This window comes from Spinacia oleracea, chromosome 2 (genome assembly GCF_020520425.1).
Source record: "Spinacia oleracea cultivar Varoflay chromosome 2, BTI_SOV_V1, whole genome shotgun sequence".
In the NCBI taxonomy this organism is placed as follows: domain Eukaryota; kingdom Viridiplantae; phylum Streptophyta; class Magnoliopsida; order Caryophyllales; family Amaranthaceae; genus Spinacia; species Spinacia oleracea.
In genome coordinates, this window is record NC_079488.1 from 688,207 (window position 1) to 708,321 (window position 20,115).

The 20,115-nt window shown below is 37.4% G+C and overlaps 1 long non-coding RNA gene across 1 annotated transcript; it reads left to right on the forward strand.

Moving 5' to 3' along the window:
- Positions 1-11,523: 11,523 nt before the first annotated feature.
- LOC110785462 (uncharacterized) lies at positions 11,524-16,696 on the forward strand. The gene is made up of 4 exons (XR_002532617.2): positions 11,524-11,932; positions 12,366-12,662; positions 13,598-13,700; positions 16,456-16,696. It is a non-coding gene; the product is annotated as an uncharacterized lncRNA (long non-coding RNA).
- The last annotated feature ends 3,419 nt before the right edge of the window (positions 16,697-20,115 follow it).

Consider the following 20,115-nt stretch of genomic DNA (forward strand, 5'->3'; position numbering starts at 1 on the left):
TAAGTTCCAAACTTAAAAATTGAGTTAAAAGGTGCCATGCCAAAATATACACTTGCTTGGATATCCTTTACATCAATCTAGTAATAGTTTTCGCTCAGCGAGGTGTTACTTATTGGTCCTAAAGGGGCAAGGTACACAAATAATTGTGAGTACATGTTAGTTTTGGTGAAACTCAACGATATAAGTAAGGAGTCCTTTTATGTCGTGGCAAATTCGATAGGTTTACCTAATAAGTTCTTAGACGTACCTATCAACCAAGAATAGTTTCTAGACTATTAGCAAAAGGCTTTTGCTTACCTAAGATGTTCTAGGATTAAGTCGACAAACTGTGCTTAGTTCTTCAATGATTTTAGGATCTTGGAATCATTTTATTCACACCTGCCGGAACACATAACTTGAATAAAATGCTTAATAAACATTGAATTATGCATGAATGCTAGAATTTAAGTTTATTAAGAGAAACTGTGAATGGTTATTTATTTGTTTATTCTTTTCAATTGTAGTTTTAATATGGCAAACAACAATCAAAACATCATCATGGGTTCTGAGCTTATGGTCAAGCTGAACCTGACAAATTTTCTTGAATGGGAAGCTAAGCTAGTTGAAATAGTCAAACTCAATGGACTTGAGTATGTACTATCACATCCCATGCCAAGCTACTATGCCAGAGACATGACCCCTGAGAGATTTTACGCCTGGGATGCGGATCTCAAAAAGGTTATGAGTCTCATGCTGAACAATATCCCTGATGATTGGGCTAGAAGGTTTGTAGCCTATGAACCTTTTACGCTCATCAAGAATCTGAGGGATATCTGTCGTGGAAGTACGGAGGACAGGGACCTGAACGTCCATGAGTTGATTGAATCAATGTCTGGGCTAAAGGTTAGTTCTCCCAACAGGTGTTATAGGATGGAGGTCCAAGAAACACATGTTCAGCTCCTTCGCACTAAACAGAGGGTAGGCGTCCCACTGAGGTTCCATGTGGATCTTATGTGTTCATATTTTGATCGCCTAAGTCTACTAGGAACACCAATAAGCGAAAGGATGGCAGTCTCTGTCTTGCTCAATTCACTACACAGTGGGTTTGGTCGCTTCAAGCAACAATACCTAAGTGAACCAAGAGAAGAAACAGTTGCAGAATTTATTCACCTTGTCAGAAAGGCTGAAATAGTACTGGACTGTGAAGCCAAAGATTTACTCAAGGCTAGAAAGAGACCATTCAAGAAAGGTGGAAAGTCCAAGGGCAATGCTAAATCAAAGCAGGACAAGTCCACATCAAGCTGTCTTTATTGTGATGGAATAGGCCATTACAAAAGAGAATGTCCAAAGCTAAAGGAAGATCAGAAGAACGGAACAGTCGTTCCATCTTCAGGTATTTTCGTTATAGACTGTATACTTGCTAGTTCAACTTCTTGGGTATTAGATACAGGTTGTGGCTCACACTTATGTTCCAATCCACAGGGACTAAGAAGAAGTAGAAAGTTAAGCAAGGGTGAAGTCGACCTACGAGTGGGAAATGGAGCACGGATTGCTGCATTAGCCGTAGGAACATACTATTTGTCGTTGCCCTCCGGGCTAGTTTTGGAACTGGAAGAATGTTTCCATGTTCCAAGTCTTACTAAAAACATCATTTCAGTTTCTTGCTTAGATGCTAAGGGATTTTCCTTTATAATAAAAGACAATAGTTGTTCGTTTTATTTTAAAGAGATGTTTTATGGATCTGCTAGATTAGTCAATGGACTTTATTTATTAGATCACGACAAACAAGTATATAACATAAATACCAAAAAGGCCAAAAAGGATGATTCAGATCTCACCTATCTGTGGCATTGTCGATTAGGCCATATAAACTTGAAACGCTTAGAAAGACTTCAAAAGGAAGGAATTCTAGAACCATTTGACTTAGAGGATTATGGTAAATGCGAATCATGTTTACTTGGCAAAATGACAAAGCAACCTTTCTCTAAAGTTGGAGAAAGAGCAAATGAACTATTGGGTTTAATCCATACAGATGTATGTGGACCAATGAGTACAAATGCTAGAGGTGGTTTCAGCTACTTTATCACTTTCACTGATGACTTCAGTAGGTATGGTTATGTCTACCTAATGAAGCATAAGTCTGAATCCTTTGACAAATTCAAGGAATTTCAGAGTGAAGTAGAGAATCAATTAGGCAAGAAGATTAAGACACTGCGGTCTGATAGAGGCGGTGAATATCTGAGCTATGAATTTGATGACCATCTGAAAGAATGTGGAATTCTATCAGAATTGACTCCTCCTGGAACACCACAATGGAACGGTGTGTCAGAACGGAGGAACAGAACCTTGCTAGACATGGTCAGGTCAATGATGGGTCAGGCCGAACTTCCATTAGAATTTTGGGGACATGCACTAAATACAGCTGCACTCACTATAAATAGAGCTCCGTCTAAAGCTGTCGAAAAGACTCCATACGAATTATGGTTTGGAAAGCCTCCAAATGTGTCTTTTCTTAAGATTTGGGGATGTGAAGTATACGTCAAACGATTAATTTCAGACAAACTTCATCCAAAATCTGACAAATGTATCCTTGTGGGCTATCCAAAGGAAACAAAGGGGTATTACTTCTACAATACATCTGAGAACAAAGTGTTTGTTGCTCGAGATGGTGTCTTTTTGGAGAAAGATCACATTTCCAAAATGACAAGTGGGAGAAAAGTAGACCTCGAAGAAATTCGAGTCGAACAACAAACTCTAGAGAATGCTCAAGATGACATTCAGGATGAAACTCAGAGATCTTTAGAAGAATCTGGTGAGAATCATGGTCAATCTAGAAATGTTACCCCGCGTAGATCGCAAAGATATAGATCTCAACCGGAAAGGTACTTAGGTATTTTGACGAACGAGAGCTATGACGTTCTATTACTTGAAAGTGATGAACCTGCGACTTACAAGCAAGCTATGACGAGCCCTAGCTCCAAGCAATGGCAAGAAGCCATGCAATCTGAATTAGACTCCATGTCTGAAAACCAAGTATGGGATTTGGTCGATTTGCCAGATGGCTACCAAGCCATTGGAAGCAAATGGGTTTTCAAACTGAAAAAGGACAAGGATGGAAAACTTGAAGTTTTCAAAGCTAGATTGGTTGCGAAAGGTTACAGGCAAGTCCACGGTGTGGATTACGATGAAACCTTTTTCACCAGTTGCAATGCTAAAGTCTATTCGAATAATGTTAGCAATCGCTGCATATTACGATTACGAAATATGGCAGATGGATGTCAAAACTGCTTTCTTAAACGGCGTTTTAACAGAAACTGTGTTTATGACACAGCCTGAAGGTTTTGAGGATCCAAAGAATGCTAAAAAGGTATGCAAGCTAAAGAAATCAATCTACGGATTGAAGCAGGCATCCAGGAGCTGGAATATACGTTTTGATGAAGCGGTCAGTGACTTTGGTTTCATCAAGAACGCGGACGAATCTTGTGTATACAAGAAGGTCAGTGGGAGCAAAATTGCTTTCCTAGTATTATATGTCGACGACATATTGCTTATCGGAAATGACATTCCTATGTTGAACTCTGTCAAGATTTGGCTTGGGAAATGTTTTTCGATGAAGGATCTAGGGGAAGCACAGTACATATTGGGCATCAAGATTTACAGAGATAGATCTAAAAAGATGATTGGACTTAGTCAAAGCACTTATATCAATAAGGTGCTTGATAGGTTCAAGATGGCGGACTCCAAGCGAGGCTACCTACCCATGTCTCATGGAATGACTCTAAGCAAGACTCAGTGCCCAAAAACACTTGATGAGCGTAGACGAATGAATGGGATTCCATATGCATCATTGATTGGTTCAATAATGTATGCTATGATATGTACACGCCCGGATGTTGCGTACGCACTCAGTGCTACGAGCAGATACCAGTCAGACCCAGGAGAGGCGCATTGGACTGCTGCCAAGAATATTCTGAAGTACCTGAAAAGGCACAAAGATGACTTCCTGGTCTATGGTGGAGATGATGAATTAATTGTTAAAGGCTATACGGACGCAAGTTTCCAAACCGACAAAGATGATTTCAGATCACAGTCTGGGTTTGTCTTCTGCCTCAACGGAGGAGCAGTAAGCTGGAAAAGTGCTAAGCAAAGCACCATTGCGGATTCTACAACTGAAGCGGAGTACATTGCTGCACATGAAGCAGCAAAGGAAGCTATATGGCTAAGGAAGTTCATAGGAGAACTTGGTGTAGTCCCCTCCATTAAAGGACCAATAGCCCTGTATTGTGATAATAACGGAGCTATTGCACAGGCAAAAGAGCCTAGACACCACCAGAGAGTCAAGCATGTACTTCGTAGATTTCACCTTCTACGAGAGTTCGTTGAAAGAAAAGAAGTCGAGATAAGCAAAATTGGAACTGATGACAACATATCAGATCCATTAACTAAACCTCTGCCGCAAGCGAAGCACAACTCGCACTCTGCAGCTATGGGAATCAAGCATATTGGAGAATGGCTTTGATGTCTCTGTTTAATGTTTTAAAGTTTTAGAGTTTAAATCTTTGTAAAACATTATTGGTTAATCATTCACAATAAATGAAAGGAATTCATTTTTCCATTTAATTTGTGGTTTATTAAATGATGAGTCCCTTCAACTTGACGATATATTCAAGATAGACTGTCAGGACCAGTCCTGTGACTAAGAAATGTCTATCAAGTGAACTTGAATGTCAAAGGTTGAAAATGGTCCCTAGTCGGAGTTTTCTATAAAATTGGACGCATAGAAAACGTTAGACGATTAGAATGCAAGATGACTAGTAGTTCTGTTTCTTGAACTATGTGGACATGGCAATGTCATAATCATTTGCATAGATACTTACTTTGGGAAGACTAGTATCGGACAAGACCTATGAAACTTTACTGTAAGAGATGAAAGTCTGTCATAAGTAAATTTCATTAAATTATTAGACACTAAATCCTCAATACCTGAGTGATTTGAGATTACTTGTTTGAGAACTGGTTGCTTTGACGTTGACCAACCGTCGCACCGTAAAAGGAGGCTATAAAGGCAACGCTCAGGTAATCACCTATCAAACGAAGTCTAATCTCAAGATCGCAAGATTGGGATTGTCCTCCCATAAATCGGGATGAGATGCTTAAAAGTTGTACAAGGCCACTCGGAGAGCTAGAAACTGTGAAATGCATGGCCGTGCTCGGATGAATCATAGGCTATGATTATCTGTTTATTTGATCAGTTGAACTCTGAAACCGAGGAACACCTCTGGACATAATAAGGATGACAACTCTTACCTTATGTTCAAGAGCAAGCATCGAGCGACAAAGGAATTAGGAAATGCACACTTGTCCCTAAGGACAAGTGGGAGACTGAAGGAAATAATGCCCTTGGTCCAAGTATGCATTCTATGTTAAGTCTAATAAATGCGGTTCATTATTAATTAACAAGTTAATAATTCAGTGAGATCAAGTGAGCTGAATGCCTAGCTAGAGGCCGCTTCAGTTCAAGTGGAATTAATGATATTAATCCACAGCTTACTCTTGACTGAACCCGTAGGGTCACACAAATAGTACGTAAACGGATCAAGTATTTAATGGCATTAAATACTCCATCTATGAATATTCGGAACCGACGGATCTTGGTTTCAGTGGGAGCTAAGATCGTCACAGGCAAGAAATGAATACTCCGGAAACGATGATATTGCCGGAAACGGAAATATGGATCGTATCGGAAATATGAATATTATCCAAGTCGTAGATGTTGTCGGAAACGGAAACATGGTACGTATCGGAAAATATTATTGGAAATGGAAATATTACCAGAATCGGAAATATTGCCGGAAACGGAAATATTGTCAGAATCGGAAATATTACCGGAATCGGAAAATAATTCCGGAAACGGAAATATTAAATATTTGTTCGAAACGGAAATTAATTCCGGAATCGGAAATATTAAATATTGTTCGTATCGGAAATAGATTCCGGAAATGGAAATTTAATCGGAAGCGTATCGTACGAATTAGCATCGGACGAGGCCTGCCGGACGAAGGCCCAGCACGAAGCCAGGCCATCGCCCAGCAAGCACGCACGCCACAGCCCAGCGCGCACAAGGCCGCGCATGCGTGGGCCGCGCTGCGTGGGCTGCTGCTCGCATGCATGGGCAGCCCTTGTGGCTGCCGTGTGTGTGTGAGTTTCAGCTCATGCGAGATTCCTGAATCTGCAAGAGTCAGTGTATGATTAAATGTCTATTCCTATTGGATAAATTGATTAAGTAGAATTCATGTAGAATTCTAATTCCAATTAATTCGCATCCTACTAGGATTACGATTCCTTTTCCATAACTCTATAAATAAAGGCCTAGGGGTCATAATTTATACACAAGTTTTTAAGTATTCAAAAGTGAGTTTTTGAGAGAAAATCAAACACACATCTTGCTCAAAAGTGCCGAATTTTCTGAGTACCTTAAGGGCGATTCTAGTTGGTCAATCTTAAGGCGGATCCGGACGTGCTGTGGACTTTCTACGGAGGGACGACACTTGGAGTCCTAAAAGACTTGTTCTTGTTCGGTTCGGGCGCAGCTAGGGAAGGCACGCAACAAAGAGTATGCATCTAATTATGCTATATGATTATGTGTAAATAATATGTTTCCTGGGTTAATGGTTGTTTCCGCATGATCTATGTAAATGTCATATGTATCATAACCTAACACGATTCCCATAGACCAACCTCATTTTTGAGTCGGAAGATTGTGTTGCGTGCTATAATTATTTTCGTTTTTTGGTGAAAGAAGCTAGAATTTCTATCACCTTGCATGAGCCACTGTTTTCTGTAGAATTTCTTCCAATTGCTTTGCCCAAACAACAACAATTTTTCACGTTGCTTAATCATTCTTTGAATGTGGTCTTTATAAATTGGGTTGTGAGGTTGTTGGATTATTTTGATTTCTAATTCTTTGATTTTATCATTATTCACCTGGAGTTTGAAGTTATTATTTCCATATTTCCTCTTTGACCAATTCCGGAGAGAGTTTTTAGCAGTTGCTAATTTTTCCTTGATTCTAAAGAAGCGAGATCCTTCTTTCCTTGATTTCCAAATTTTGTTGATAATATCATGAGATTCACCATCCAAGGTCCAAAGATTCTGAAATCTAAAGAGCTTATTTTGATGGAGATTAGCCGACTTTGTTTCGAAAAAAACTGGGGCATGAACGGAGACGGAGAATATTCCATAAGAGATTATAGCCTGGGGATAAAGATTTGCAAATTGCGAATTAACAATGGCTCTATCCAATCGTTGGAGAAGAGAATCGTCTTGGTTTGATTTCCAAGAGAAAGCTTTTTGGATACAATTGATATCAATCGCATTAAGATGTAACATAAAGTCGGGGAATCGCTGACATTGTCGCTGGGAGACGGGGTTTCCACCTAGTTTATCAGATGGGGATAGCAATTCATTAAAATCTCCTATAAGGAGCCATGGCATTGAAATGTTGTCATAAAAAGTTTTTAACGAATCCCAAAAAGAATCATTTTCATTTTTTTGAGCCGGGCAATAAACACCGGATACTAATGAAGTGATGTTGGTTGGCTTGTGATGGACCGTTAGGTGAGCACACCTATTTGTAAGAGTGGTGTTCGTAACTTTTATATTATCATCATTCCATAAAATCCAAATACCTCCGGAGTGGTTGATTGGGTCAATAATAAGTTTATGTTGAAATTTCAATGTTTTGATAACATTCTTACTATTTTGATTATTGGTCATTGTTTCTAGAACAAAAAGAATATCAGGTCTGAATTTATGTTTTATAAGTAGGAGTTCGGCGATTGCTTGATCGCGTTTTCCTCCTTAAATATTCCAAGAACAAATTCTCATATTAAAACCATATAAGTGATATAATGATCACCACCTATTCTCCGGAATAGGGCATTTGCTATATTTGTCCATGGTTTAAAGAAACTGATTTCTACAAGGGAGGAGAACAAAAAGTAAGCGGATATAAAATTCCGGTTCCGATAAGAACATACATTCTTAGGCGATTCCTTAGCGGATAATAAAATCCGGTTCCGATAAGAACATACGTTCCTAGGCGATTCCTTAACGGTTTGAAAATTCCCGTCTTCAAAACAAAGTACGTTTATATTGTTACAAACTGTCCCATTGTTCGATCTTATGATCTGAATACATATATATTGTTCACAACAAATTATACTGATATGAGTAAAAACTACCGAAGAAAAATAAAAATGTTGAGTTCTATTTTCTAAGACAAATTGAAAGATGCTGTATTTGTAACACCGGAGCTCCAAGGGTAGCACCACCTTTTCTGTAGTACAAAATCCCAAATGCATACTTATAAGAGTTCCTGAACAGAACACAAAATACATCAAGGGTACGAAAATGAAGGAAGTAATCAGGAGAAAGTTATACAAACGTGGTAAAATTTTAGAGATAAAACCAGTTCTAATGACAACAACAAAGTAAAGTCTGGTAATGGAAGAGCACGAGAAAAAGTTCTAGGAACTACAAGAAACATCAGCATCATTCGCTGCTGGAATGGAGGCAACATGGACAAAACCCTCAGGCCCAAAACAAGAGATTGCAATGGGTTCATCATAGGGCTTGGGCTTATGTACGGAATGTCTCACAAGAATGAGCTTCAACCTTGTAACTAGCTCCCCAGAAATTGGGTTCCTAGTTAACCAAAGGAGCAACAAACGAAGAACTGTTCCGTGAACATTAGCCTTTTCACAAACAGGGGCAAACCAATTAAACATGAAGATTAGAGTCTAATTTATCATCATGAATCAGGGACAGTTTAGTCTTAAAAACATAAAAAGCATTTTCATTAATATTCCTGCACTGGGGTAAAATACATACACTAATATTAGAACATAAGAAAAATGCGAAAATGGACGTACTAGTACTACAATTAAAGACACGAACAACAATTAGCAGCAACATTACAACACTTTGTTACAAAAGACGGCATAACCAGATATTTTAACTTCAGAGAAGAGCAAACGCAGGAGCAAAAAGCTGGGCTGGAGAGGATATAAGCTTGAAGGTTCACAAAAAGCCAGTGCAGGTTCATCATTACTTAACTAGAAGGAGAGGCGGGAGGAGAGATGCTGATGGAGTCTCTCTTCCTTCTTTTTGGAATATCCCCCGGTTTCTCAAACATGTCGGAATTGAAAAAGTCCATGTGATCATTAGTGTTATCCATCTCCTCATCAATCATGTTAAGCGCAACATCATAGCTATTCAAATTTGAGTTTTTAAAACGAGGAGAGGGAATAACATCTTCAATATCATTCACAAGCTCAGCCAGACAGTTACTTATGGTAGGAGGGTTCAAAGTTACGGTATCACCAGTTGACACCTTAAAATCATCAAGAGTCTGAAAGGGGTTTGTGACTGGAAAAGGATCACCAGCCACAACAACAGCCTTAGAGGCCTTCTGTTTGGAAGAGACAGGGGGCACGAAAGGGTGGAACCTAGTCTTATTTCCTCTAACCATAACACGGGGTTTGGCTCTTCTTTTAGGCACCACAGTACACCATTCAACAGCAGCAGTAGTTTCAGGGGTAGTAGGGGCTGACAGAGAGGTAGAATCCATTTTGGCCACTACTAATTCAAGGCAAGGGGGGTTTCTTTGGACAAGCATTCAATATGACTTGAGTCACCACATAAAGGACAGACCTCCCATACACCTTCACATGAGAGGAAAAACTCTTGTTTACGAGCCCCAAAATTAAGTAAAATAGAGCGCGGAACTGGTTTTGAAATATCAAGGTTGAGACAAACACGAGCAAATTGGCCTTTTTCAACATTTTCAGCAGTATAATGGTCAAGTTTAATAAGCTGGCCCACTGAACTTACAATTTGAGTTAGGTATTTCCAAGCCCAATACTCCGTAGGCAAAAATGGGATTTTAACCCATTGATCCACACGAGTAATACGGAAGGACTGAGCTTGGAACCTCGCAACCCAGGGAAGGAGAACAAAGTTTAGACCTTGCACAAACCAAAGTCTATCATTCCATACAGCAAGTTTGTTATCAGGGTTTGCAAACTGAATAAGAAACCACCCATTCCCCAAGTATCTAAATTTTACCTGACCACCATAAGCAGACCATTCCTTAGACAATCTAGCAATGACAGCAGCTTGAGGCACATATTCACCCCATGCCTTTCCATAAAAACAGGTAGACTCCATGACTTGGACCTTAGAACTAATTAAAGTCGGGGCAGGAAGAGAGATTACAACGCTAGAGTTACTGTGAACCTCTGCAGCAGAAGGGTGTGGAGTGTTCTGGGGTGGGGTAGGGGGAGCATTAACAAAACAGTGACTTCCCATTGGTTCGGGTCTTGGAGTAGAGGAATCACCTGAATTATCAGGTAGGTTGGGATGTTGAGGTTCAGAGGAAATTGTAGCAATGTTCTTCGAGAGTATTGAGGCATAGTTGGTTTCAGTAGGAATATCAGACATTAAGGAGCTGAGATGATTGGAAGGTATTATGTAGTTGGAAGGTAATTCAGAGTCTAAGAGTATAGTAGATTTAGAGATGCAAATGAGAGGGCTGGTGTGATCATAAACAATCAAATAGTGAATGTATTTATAGTGCAGGGGTGAGTAAGGCAGACATTTGATCATCAGCTGAGGCATAGGAAGGGTCGTGGTTAAAGTGGTAAAAATAACATTTTTTAACCAAATTAAGGCAAAATGAAAACAAATATTCATGATAATTAAACTACCTTTGGGAGAACCAAAGTGAGGCAAAGATAAATTAATTCAACATCAATTGCAATAATCCAAAGACTAAATACCTAAGACCCAAATTATCAAAACAGCATACAACCACCTGTAGACAAATCCTTGTTGTAACAGCCTTAGTACCCTCAGAAACAGCATGGTTAGCCAACTCATCAACAGACAACCACCTATAGACAGAAGAAAACAACAGGACAGAAGACAACCAACAACACAAATAAGAAACATAGCAAAAAAATGAGTTCATTAATAAATGTAAGAGTAATAGGACGAATTACCTATAAAGGAAAGAAAGTATCACTCTCGTTGTCTTCATCATTTTCAATTATTTCTTCATCATCCTCTTCATTTTCATTATCCAAGTCTAATGCAATACCATTTTCATCACTCCCCCAATCTTGAACACACACTAATGATTGCACGGTTTTTGGATTTAATGAGCTACGATTTGGAGAAATAATCTTCCCTCCAATGCTAAAAGCCGACTCCGAAGCTACCGTACTAACCGGAATAGTTAGTAAATCCCTAGCCACTTTTGAGAGCTCCGGAAACCTTATTGCATTTTGATGCCAATACTCACTAGAGGAAAAATCCTCATGTGCTTCTCTTCAAGTGCGGGCCATTTAATAAATTGGCAGCACTTGAGAGCAAAAAAAAAATAAAAAAAAAAAATAATTTCACAAGTGCGGGCACATTTTAAAAAATTGGCAGCACTTGAGTTCAAGTGCGGGCTCGTTTCACAAAACAGCAGCACAAAAGATTGCTAAATAGTTTCCCAAGAGATTTCATTTTCCCGCTTCTCCACTTCCCCTTCTCTGGTTTCTAACAAGGCCGCCAAACTCAAAATTCACAGCACACACCACGACAAGCCGCGCCGCCGCTGCTCTTCCTCTTCCTGCGGCGTCGCCGTTGCTGTTCCCCCACCGTCAAACTCTTCCTATTCCTCTTCCTCTTCCTCTTCACGACATTTTTACCAACCTTCAGTGCTTTTGTCCTCCTCGAGGATGCCTCACTTTCGCGACGCTCAATCTTCTGCCTAAATTGGTAACCTAGTTCTATCTTATTCATCAATAAACGGTTGAATCTTCCATCCAATATGTATTTTGGAAAGTCGAAATTCAATTTTCGTTTCTCCAAACCCTGGAAAATGTCGGGTTGCTTTTTCCGGGTAATCAAATTTCTCTCTCATGTTCCTTGAATCTGTTAGTTTATAATTGTGTAGTAATGATTATTTATGTTTTGATTATGAATGGATCATGTTTTAGACCGGATTTAATTGGATTATGCACTTGTATTGAAATGTTTAAATTCTTGGTTGATTCTATTCTGAGCATGTTTAGATTGAAATTCCCTCTTGGTTGGCAGTATGGTGTTAAGGCTATTATTGTGGTAGTGGTGGATTATTGCAGATCATTTTTTAGTCCCTTAACATAGTCTACAGCGGTGCTTCTTTTTGATTCTGCATCAGGTGTGATGTTTTGGTTTGGGAGCCTGTTGGCTTGCTTCTGCTGTTGTGTTTATGCTGAATGCAGACTGTCACTATACTGCTGCACTTCTTTTTTTCTGGGTTTGGTTGCTGCTGATTGGTCTGTTGTGTGCAGGGTGGTTGTGTGCAGGTTCTGCTTCTGGTTGCAGGTGCTCTTGGCTGCTGCATCTGGCTTCTACTGCTTCTTTGATATTGCAGTCTGGTTTGCAGACCTCCTGCGTGTAGTCTAGGGTGTAGGCTCGTTTTGTGTACAAGTTGGTGCCGGGTGGAAGAGCTACTGCAGTTGTGAATAAAATGCTTCAAAAAAAGGAATTGCTGGAGCTAAGTGAAGGATATTCTCGAATCACTGTCTGCCCAAGTGAGAGCGATTTAGAAGATGCTCGATTTGTATTTGAGTATACAAGTAAAACAGGTATACTTCTCTGTTGATTTGTAGTTGTCGACGTGGTTTCTTTGTTGGAATTTTTGGGTGATGTTCATGAAATTCATTGCAGACCCAAGTCTAGTATGCATTTAATTTTTTGTTATACTCCTTTCACATTGAGCCTGGGAACTTTCAATGTCTAGAGTTCTAAAATAGATTTTTAACATAAAAAAATAAAAAAATAAAGATTTACTAGTATTTCGTTTAGTTATAGTAACATTTGGCAGAGCTAATAAAGTAGCCAAGGAAATTGCTTGAAACCTTGTCTAGGGGACAATTAGGTAGAGACGTAGAGTGCTCGAGCTAGGGTTCTCTACTGTTTGAAGTTTCTTGGTGGTACCTAAATCATCTTTGCTTACTTATTTTTTGCAGTAGTCACTTTTGTTGTGAGAGGATGGAACAGTGAACTTGTCAATTTCATGTTTTTCCTAATCAAGTCAATTATGTTAATACAAGTCTAAATCAAAGTTCTACTACACTTTTGGATGGAGAATGTTTGTGAACTTGAAAAATGATTTGACCATAACTTTTAATTCTTGCATGTTCTGGAATTTTCTTAATGGAATTGTGGATATCAAACTCATGCATTCTGCCCTCCCCTTTTAGAGAGCATATGTTATTCAAATAAAAATAGTTCATTAGGCCTTGACAATATGAGTACATCTATACACGAGATGTCTTTGGACAAACTACTCTTATCTTTCATTTCAGAACCCCCCACTAATGCAAGGGAGTAAGGGAGACTCGTTGCAAAGACGGTGCGTCCTATTTTGTCTCCCTCAAGTCGTTCTGAACTATCCTGGTGTATTGCTAGATGTTTAGTTTTTCAAGTAGTTGTTGTAAGGAAGTTTTTGCTGAAAGTGATTCAACCTTATTGCTGATTATTTTTAGAATCTGGCTGATTTTGATTATTTCTTTAACAGATCACCAAGCTTCTATTGCACAAATTTTTTCCAATGTTCGATATTCTATTTGGATTGATGGAAAACTTAAGCTCGTACGGGATCCTTACCAAGTTCTTGAAAGGTAATTGTATCTGCAATCAAGACTTGTGGCTTTCACTTTATTTTCGTTCATTAGTTGCAAGTCGGGAGCGAAATAAACCATTTTATTATTATACGGTTCATTATTTCATTGTTATGAGCAAATTAAGTCTTAATTTATTATACCATACAATATTTATAATATAACTAAAGTATTTATATATTATCGATAATGAACTAACGAGGCTTAAATGTGCATAACTTCACCAAAATGGGTGAGAATGAGTTTTTGAAACATAAAACTAAATGTATTAAACATGGAAAGACTTTAAAATACTCATTTAAGTTCATTAGTTGAAAGTTGGGACCGAAATTAACCATTTTAGTCAAAATGTGACCGATAATGATCAAACGAGTCTTAAATGTGCATAACTTCACCAAAATGGGTGAGAATTAGTATTTGAATATAAAACTAAGTGTATCAAACATGTAAAGACTTTAAATTAATTATTTAAGTTCATTAGTTGAAAGTTGGGACCGAAATTAGCCATTTTAGTCAAAATGTGACCGATAATGAACTAACGAGGCTTAAATGTGCATAACTTCACCAAAATGGGTGAGAATGAGTCTTTGAAACATAAAACTAATGTATCAAACATGGAAAAACTTTAAAATACTCATATAAGTTCATTAGCTGAAAGTTGGGACCGAAATTAGCCATTTTAGTCAAAATGTGACCGATAATGAACTAACAAGGCTTAAATGCGCATAACTTCACCAAAATGGGTGAGATTGAGTCTTTGAAACATAAAACTAAGTGTATTAAATATGGAAATACTTTAAAATACTCATTTAAGTTCATTAGTCGAAAGTTGGGACCGAAATAAGCCATTTTAGTCAAAATGTGACCGATAATGAACTAACAAGGCTTAAATGTGCATAACTTCACCAAATGGGTGATAATGAGTATTTGAAAGATAAAACTAAGTGTATTAAACATGGAAACACTTTAAAATACTCATATCAGTTCATTAGTTGATAGTTAGGACCGAAATTAGCCATTTTAGTCAAAATGTGACCGATAATGAACTAACAAGGCTTAAATGCGCATAACTTCACCAAAATGGGTGAGATTGAGTCTTTGAAACATAAAACTAAGTGTATTAAATATGGAAATACTTTAAAATACTCATTTAAGTTCATTAGTCGAAAGTTGGGACCGAAATTAACCATTTTAGTCAAAATGTGACCGATAATGAACTAACGAGGCTTAAATGTGCTAACTTCACCAAAATGGGTGAGAATGAGTATTTTAAAGATAAAACTAAGTGTATCAAACATGGAAAAACTTTAAAATACTCATATAAGTTCATTAGTTGAAAGTTGGGATCGAAATTAGCCATTTTAGTCAAAATGTGACCGATAATGAACTAATAAGGCTTAAATGCGCATAACTTCACCAAAATGGGTGAGATTGAGTCTTTGAAACATAAAACTAAGTGTATTAAACATGGAAATACTTTAAAATACTCATTTAAGTTAATTAGTCGAAAGTTGGGACCGAAATAAGCCATTTTAGTCAAAATGTGACCGATAATGATCTAACGAGGCTTAAATGCGCATAACTTCACCAAATGGGTGAGAATGAGTATTTTAAAGATAAAACTAAGTGTATTAAACATGGAAACACTTTAAAATACTCATTTCAGTTCATTAGTTGATAGTTGGGACCGAAATAAGCCATTTTAGTCAAAATGTGACCGATAATGAACTAACGAGGCTTAAATGTGCATAACTTCACCAAAATGGGTGAGAATGAGTCTTTGAAACATAAAACTAAGTGTATTAAACATGGAAATACTTTAAAATACTCATTTAAGTTCATTAGTTGAAAGTTGGGACCGAAAGTAGCCATTTTAGTCAAAATGTGACCGATAATGAACTAACGAGGTTTAAATGTGCATAACTTCACCAAAATGGGTGAGAATGAGTCTTTGAAACATAAAACAAAGTGTATTAAACATGGAAACGACCCTTAAATGTGCATTACTTGACTAAAATAGGTAAGAATGAGACTTAGAAACATAAAACCAAGCGTGTTAAACATGTATATGGTTTAAAATACCTTTTTAGGTCCATTAGTTAAGAATTAGGGGCGAAAACGACAATTTTAGTCAAAATATGACATATAAGGATCAAAAGACCCTTAAATGTGCATAACTTGACCAAAATAGGTAAGAATGAGACTTAGAAACATAAGAACAAGTATGTTAACCATGTATATGGCTTCAAATACCTTTTTAAGTTCATTAGTTAAGAGTTAGGAGAAAACGACAATTTTAGTCAAAATATGACATATAACGATCAAACGACCCTTAAATATGCATTACTTGACCAAACTAGGTAAGAATGAGACTTAGAAACATAAAACCAAGTATGTTAAACAATTATATGGTTTGGAATACCTTTTTAGGTTCATTAGTTAAAAGTTAGGAGCAAAAACGACAATGTTAGTAAATTTATTACATATAACGATCAAACGACCCTTAATTGTGCATAACTTGACCAAATTAGGTAATAATGAGACTTATAAACATAAAAACAATATGTTAAACATGTAAAAGGTTTAGAATATCTATATAGGTTCATTAGTTAAGAGTTTGGATCGAAAACGACAATTTTATTCTTTATTTCATTGGTATGAGCAAATTAAGTCTTACTTTATTTTACGATACAATATTTATAATATAACTAACTAAAGTATACATATATTTTTTTTTATTGTCGATCTTCGTAAGGTACTCAAAAATTCGAGGGAGGAGCCTTTCACGATTGAAGAGATAAATGAAATTCGAGAAAAGTTGGCAAACTTCATTTCTAGTGATTGTCTTTGATATTTTCTTGTAGTGAATTTTAGTATTGTTTTTGATATTTCCTTGTAATGAATTTTAGGTTACGGATGCTAGTTTTTTATGACTGTTATGTAATCGAGTTTTCAACTGTACAATTTAATTATCTATATAATTGGGTACTTTTTTATATGATGTATGGAGGTTAACTAGTGGCGTGGTCGAATTATATAAAATATGTGGCAGGAAAATAGGATATATAACAAATACGGCTCGTTTATAGGCTCGTATATATATCACAAGTGCGGGCTCATTCCCAAAATTGGCAGCACAAAAGTTGTCAAGTGCGGGCCCATTTACAAAATTGCCAGCACAAAGTTTGTCAAGTGCGGGCTCATTTTAAAAATTGGCAGCACAAAAGTTGTCAAGTGCGGGCACATTTAAAAAATTGGCAGCACAAAGTTTGTCAAGTGCGGGGACGTATTCGAAAATTTGCAGCACAAACTTTGTCAAGTGCGGGCACGTATTCGAAAATTGGCAGCACAAAGTTGTCAAGTGCGGGCACATTTTCTAAATTGGCAGCACAAAAATAGTTTTGTGCGGGCTCATATATTGGCAGCACTTGAGAAATGCCAAGTGCGGGCAGGCCATGTGCTGCACATGTAAAAGCCCGCACTAAACCCCTTAAAATGAGCCCGCACTTGAGGTTTTTTCCTCTAGTGACTCTAACACATCCAATTCCAAATTCATATCAAGAGGCTCCTCTTCTAAATAAACTTCAAGTTGTGACTTTCCAACTTGGCTCATAGTACTTTTTGGATTATAACTATGATAATCATCAAATAAATTATGATGTCCAAATTCACTACTAAGAGGAGAGGGAACAATAATAGGCGAGGTTGATGATTGCAACTTATAATCATTATACAAAGACCTTAATGTGCTCAACACCACTTCCACCTTTTCCATAGCCAAATCCGTCCCGAATAATTTGTCCAAGCAATATTCAACCATCTTAACTTTAAATCTTGGATCAAGAATAGTCGCACAAGATAAATAAACATGCATTATACTCGGACCAATATTTATCAAATTTGCTTATCATTGGCTCTACCATCTCAACCAACAACACATCGGTAGATTTAGAAGTATCCAACAAGTGACGATGAACCATCCAAGCACCCTTAAAGTATAAATTAGAAGTAGGAGTCTTAGAAGCCGAAAACATACATGTTACATCATAAAAGATGTTTAAAAATTTGTGAACAACAACCAATCTACTCCATTCAAAATCCATAGGCACAAAAGATTTGAAATAATTGTTCACGGACCCCAAATAAACAAACACTTCCCTATAATACAACACATTATCAAGCATAGAAAAAGTTGAATTCCAACGAATTTTCATATCTAAATGGAGTTTTCTTTTCACCAAATTGAAATTCTTTTTGGCGGTGTCATAAAAATCCTTACTTCTATAAGAAGATCTTGTAATTAATCTCACCAACTTCCTAATTGAAGGAAATAATGCCCTTGGTCCAAGTATGCATTCAATGTTAAGTCTAATAAATGCGGTTCAGTATTAATTAACAAGTTAATAATTCAGTGAGATCAAGTGAGCTGAATGCCTAGCTAGAGGCCGCTTCAGTTCAAGTGGAATTAATGATATTAATCCACAGCTTACTCTTGACTGAACCCGTAGGGTCACACAAATAGTACGTAAACGGATCAAGCACTTAATGGCATTAAAATACTCCATCTATGGATATTCGGAATCGACGGATCTTGGTTTCAGTGGGAGCTGAGATCGTCACAGGCAAGAAAAGAATACTCTGGAAACGATGATATTGCCAGAAACGGAAATATGGATCGTATCGGAAATATAAATATTATCCAAGTCGTAGATGTTGCCGGAAACGGAAACATGGTACGTATCGGAAAATATTATCGGAAATAGAAATATTGCCGGAATCGGAAATATTGCCGGAAACGGAAATATTGTCTGAATCGGAAATATTATCGGAATCGGAAAATAATTCCGGAAACGGAAATATTAAATATTTGTTCGAAACGGAAATTAATTCCGGAATCGGAAATGTTAAATATTGTTCGTATCGGAAATGAATTCCGGAATCGGAAAATTAATCGGAAGTGCGTCGTACGAATTAGCATCGGACGAGCTTGCTAGACGAAGGCCCAGCACGAAGCCAGGCCCACGTCCAGCAAGGGAAACGCGCGCCACAACACGCCAGCCCAAGGCTGCGCCAGGCCCACCGCAAGGCAGGCCCAGCGCGCGCCCAAGGCTGCGGCAGTCGTGGGCTGCGTTGCTCGGGCTATGCGCGCGCGCGCATGGCGCCCCTCGTGGGCTGCTGTGCGTGCGTGTGTGTTTGTGTTCACATACGAAACCTAAAACGTACAGGATTCGTTTAATGATTAAATTCCTAATCCTATTTGATAAATTAATTAAATAAGAGTTTCACTAGGATTCTAATTTAATTAATTCGTATCCTAGTAGGATTCCAATTCTCTTTCCATACCCCTATAAATATGTGGCCTGGGTTCACAATTTATAACGAGTTTTCAAGTATTCAAAGTGAGTTTTTGAGAGAAAAATTCAGTCACATACCTTGCCTAAAAGTGCCGAAATTATTAGTACCTTAAGGGCGATTCTAGTTGGTCAATCTTAAGGCGGATCCGGACGTGCTGTGGACTATCTACGGAGGGACGACACTTGGAGTCCTAAAGACTTGTTCTTGTTCGGTTCGGGCGCAGCTAGGGAAGGCACGCAACAAAGAGTATGCATCTAAACTATGCTAAATGATTATGTGTAAATAATATGTATTCCTGGCTAAATGGTTTTTCCGCATGATTTATGAATTGTCATATGTATCATAATCTAACAGTGGTATCACGAGCCTCTTATTATTTTCATAATCTAAATTGCATGAACATGGTTAAATATTACAAATTTGCAAGAATTAAAAGGGGTGATTAATTTTCGTAATTGTTAATTAATTGCAAATTGCGTTTATTTAATTATACGTACGCAGTTTTTCGGCAGTTTTTCGTTACTCATCCAAATCGAGTGATTTTTGTGTCAATTCCGCATGTAAAAGGCATTCTAAAATTTTGACAAAATTAGTATTTTTCTGCCGAACCCAGAATTCTCAAATTCGAAGCCTAACTATGACTTTTCGAAGGTTTTAGTTTTTCGAATGCAAAATTTCGTAAATTTAAGATGTTAAATTAAATATTTGTGGTTCTTGTTGATAAATCTTGAATTTTTGATTGACCTACTGTATATGTTTAACAAGTTTGAATGCCTAGCCTTGTTAATTATGCAATCTAATTTGTAATTATGATTAATTTGTTGAAAATTAGAATAATTTAGAATTAATTTGATTTTCATAATTAATTATAATTTAATTAGATACCTATGATTAAAAACCACCATAAAAATTGTAAATTTATGATAAATTTTAAATTTTTATGACCTAGGCTTGAATCCATGTTAATCGGAAATCAATTGAATAATAAATTTTCGATTTTTTCGCCCTAAAATTATGAAATTAATATTATTTATTAATTTGTCATTAATTTTAAATATAA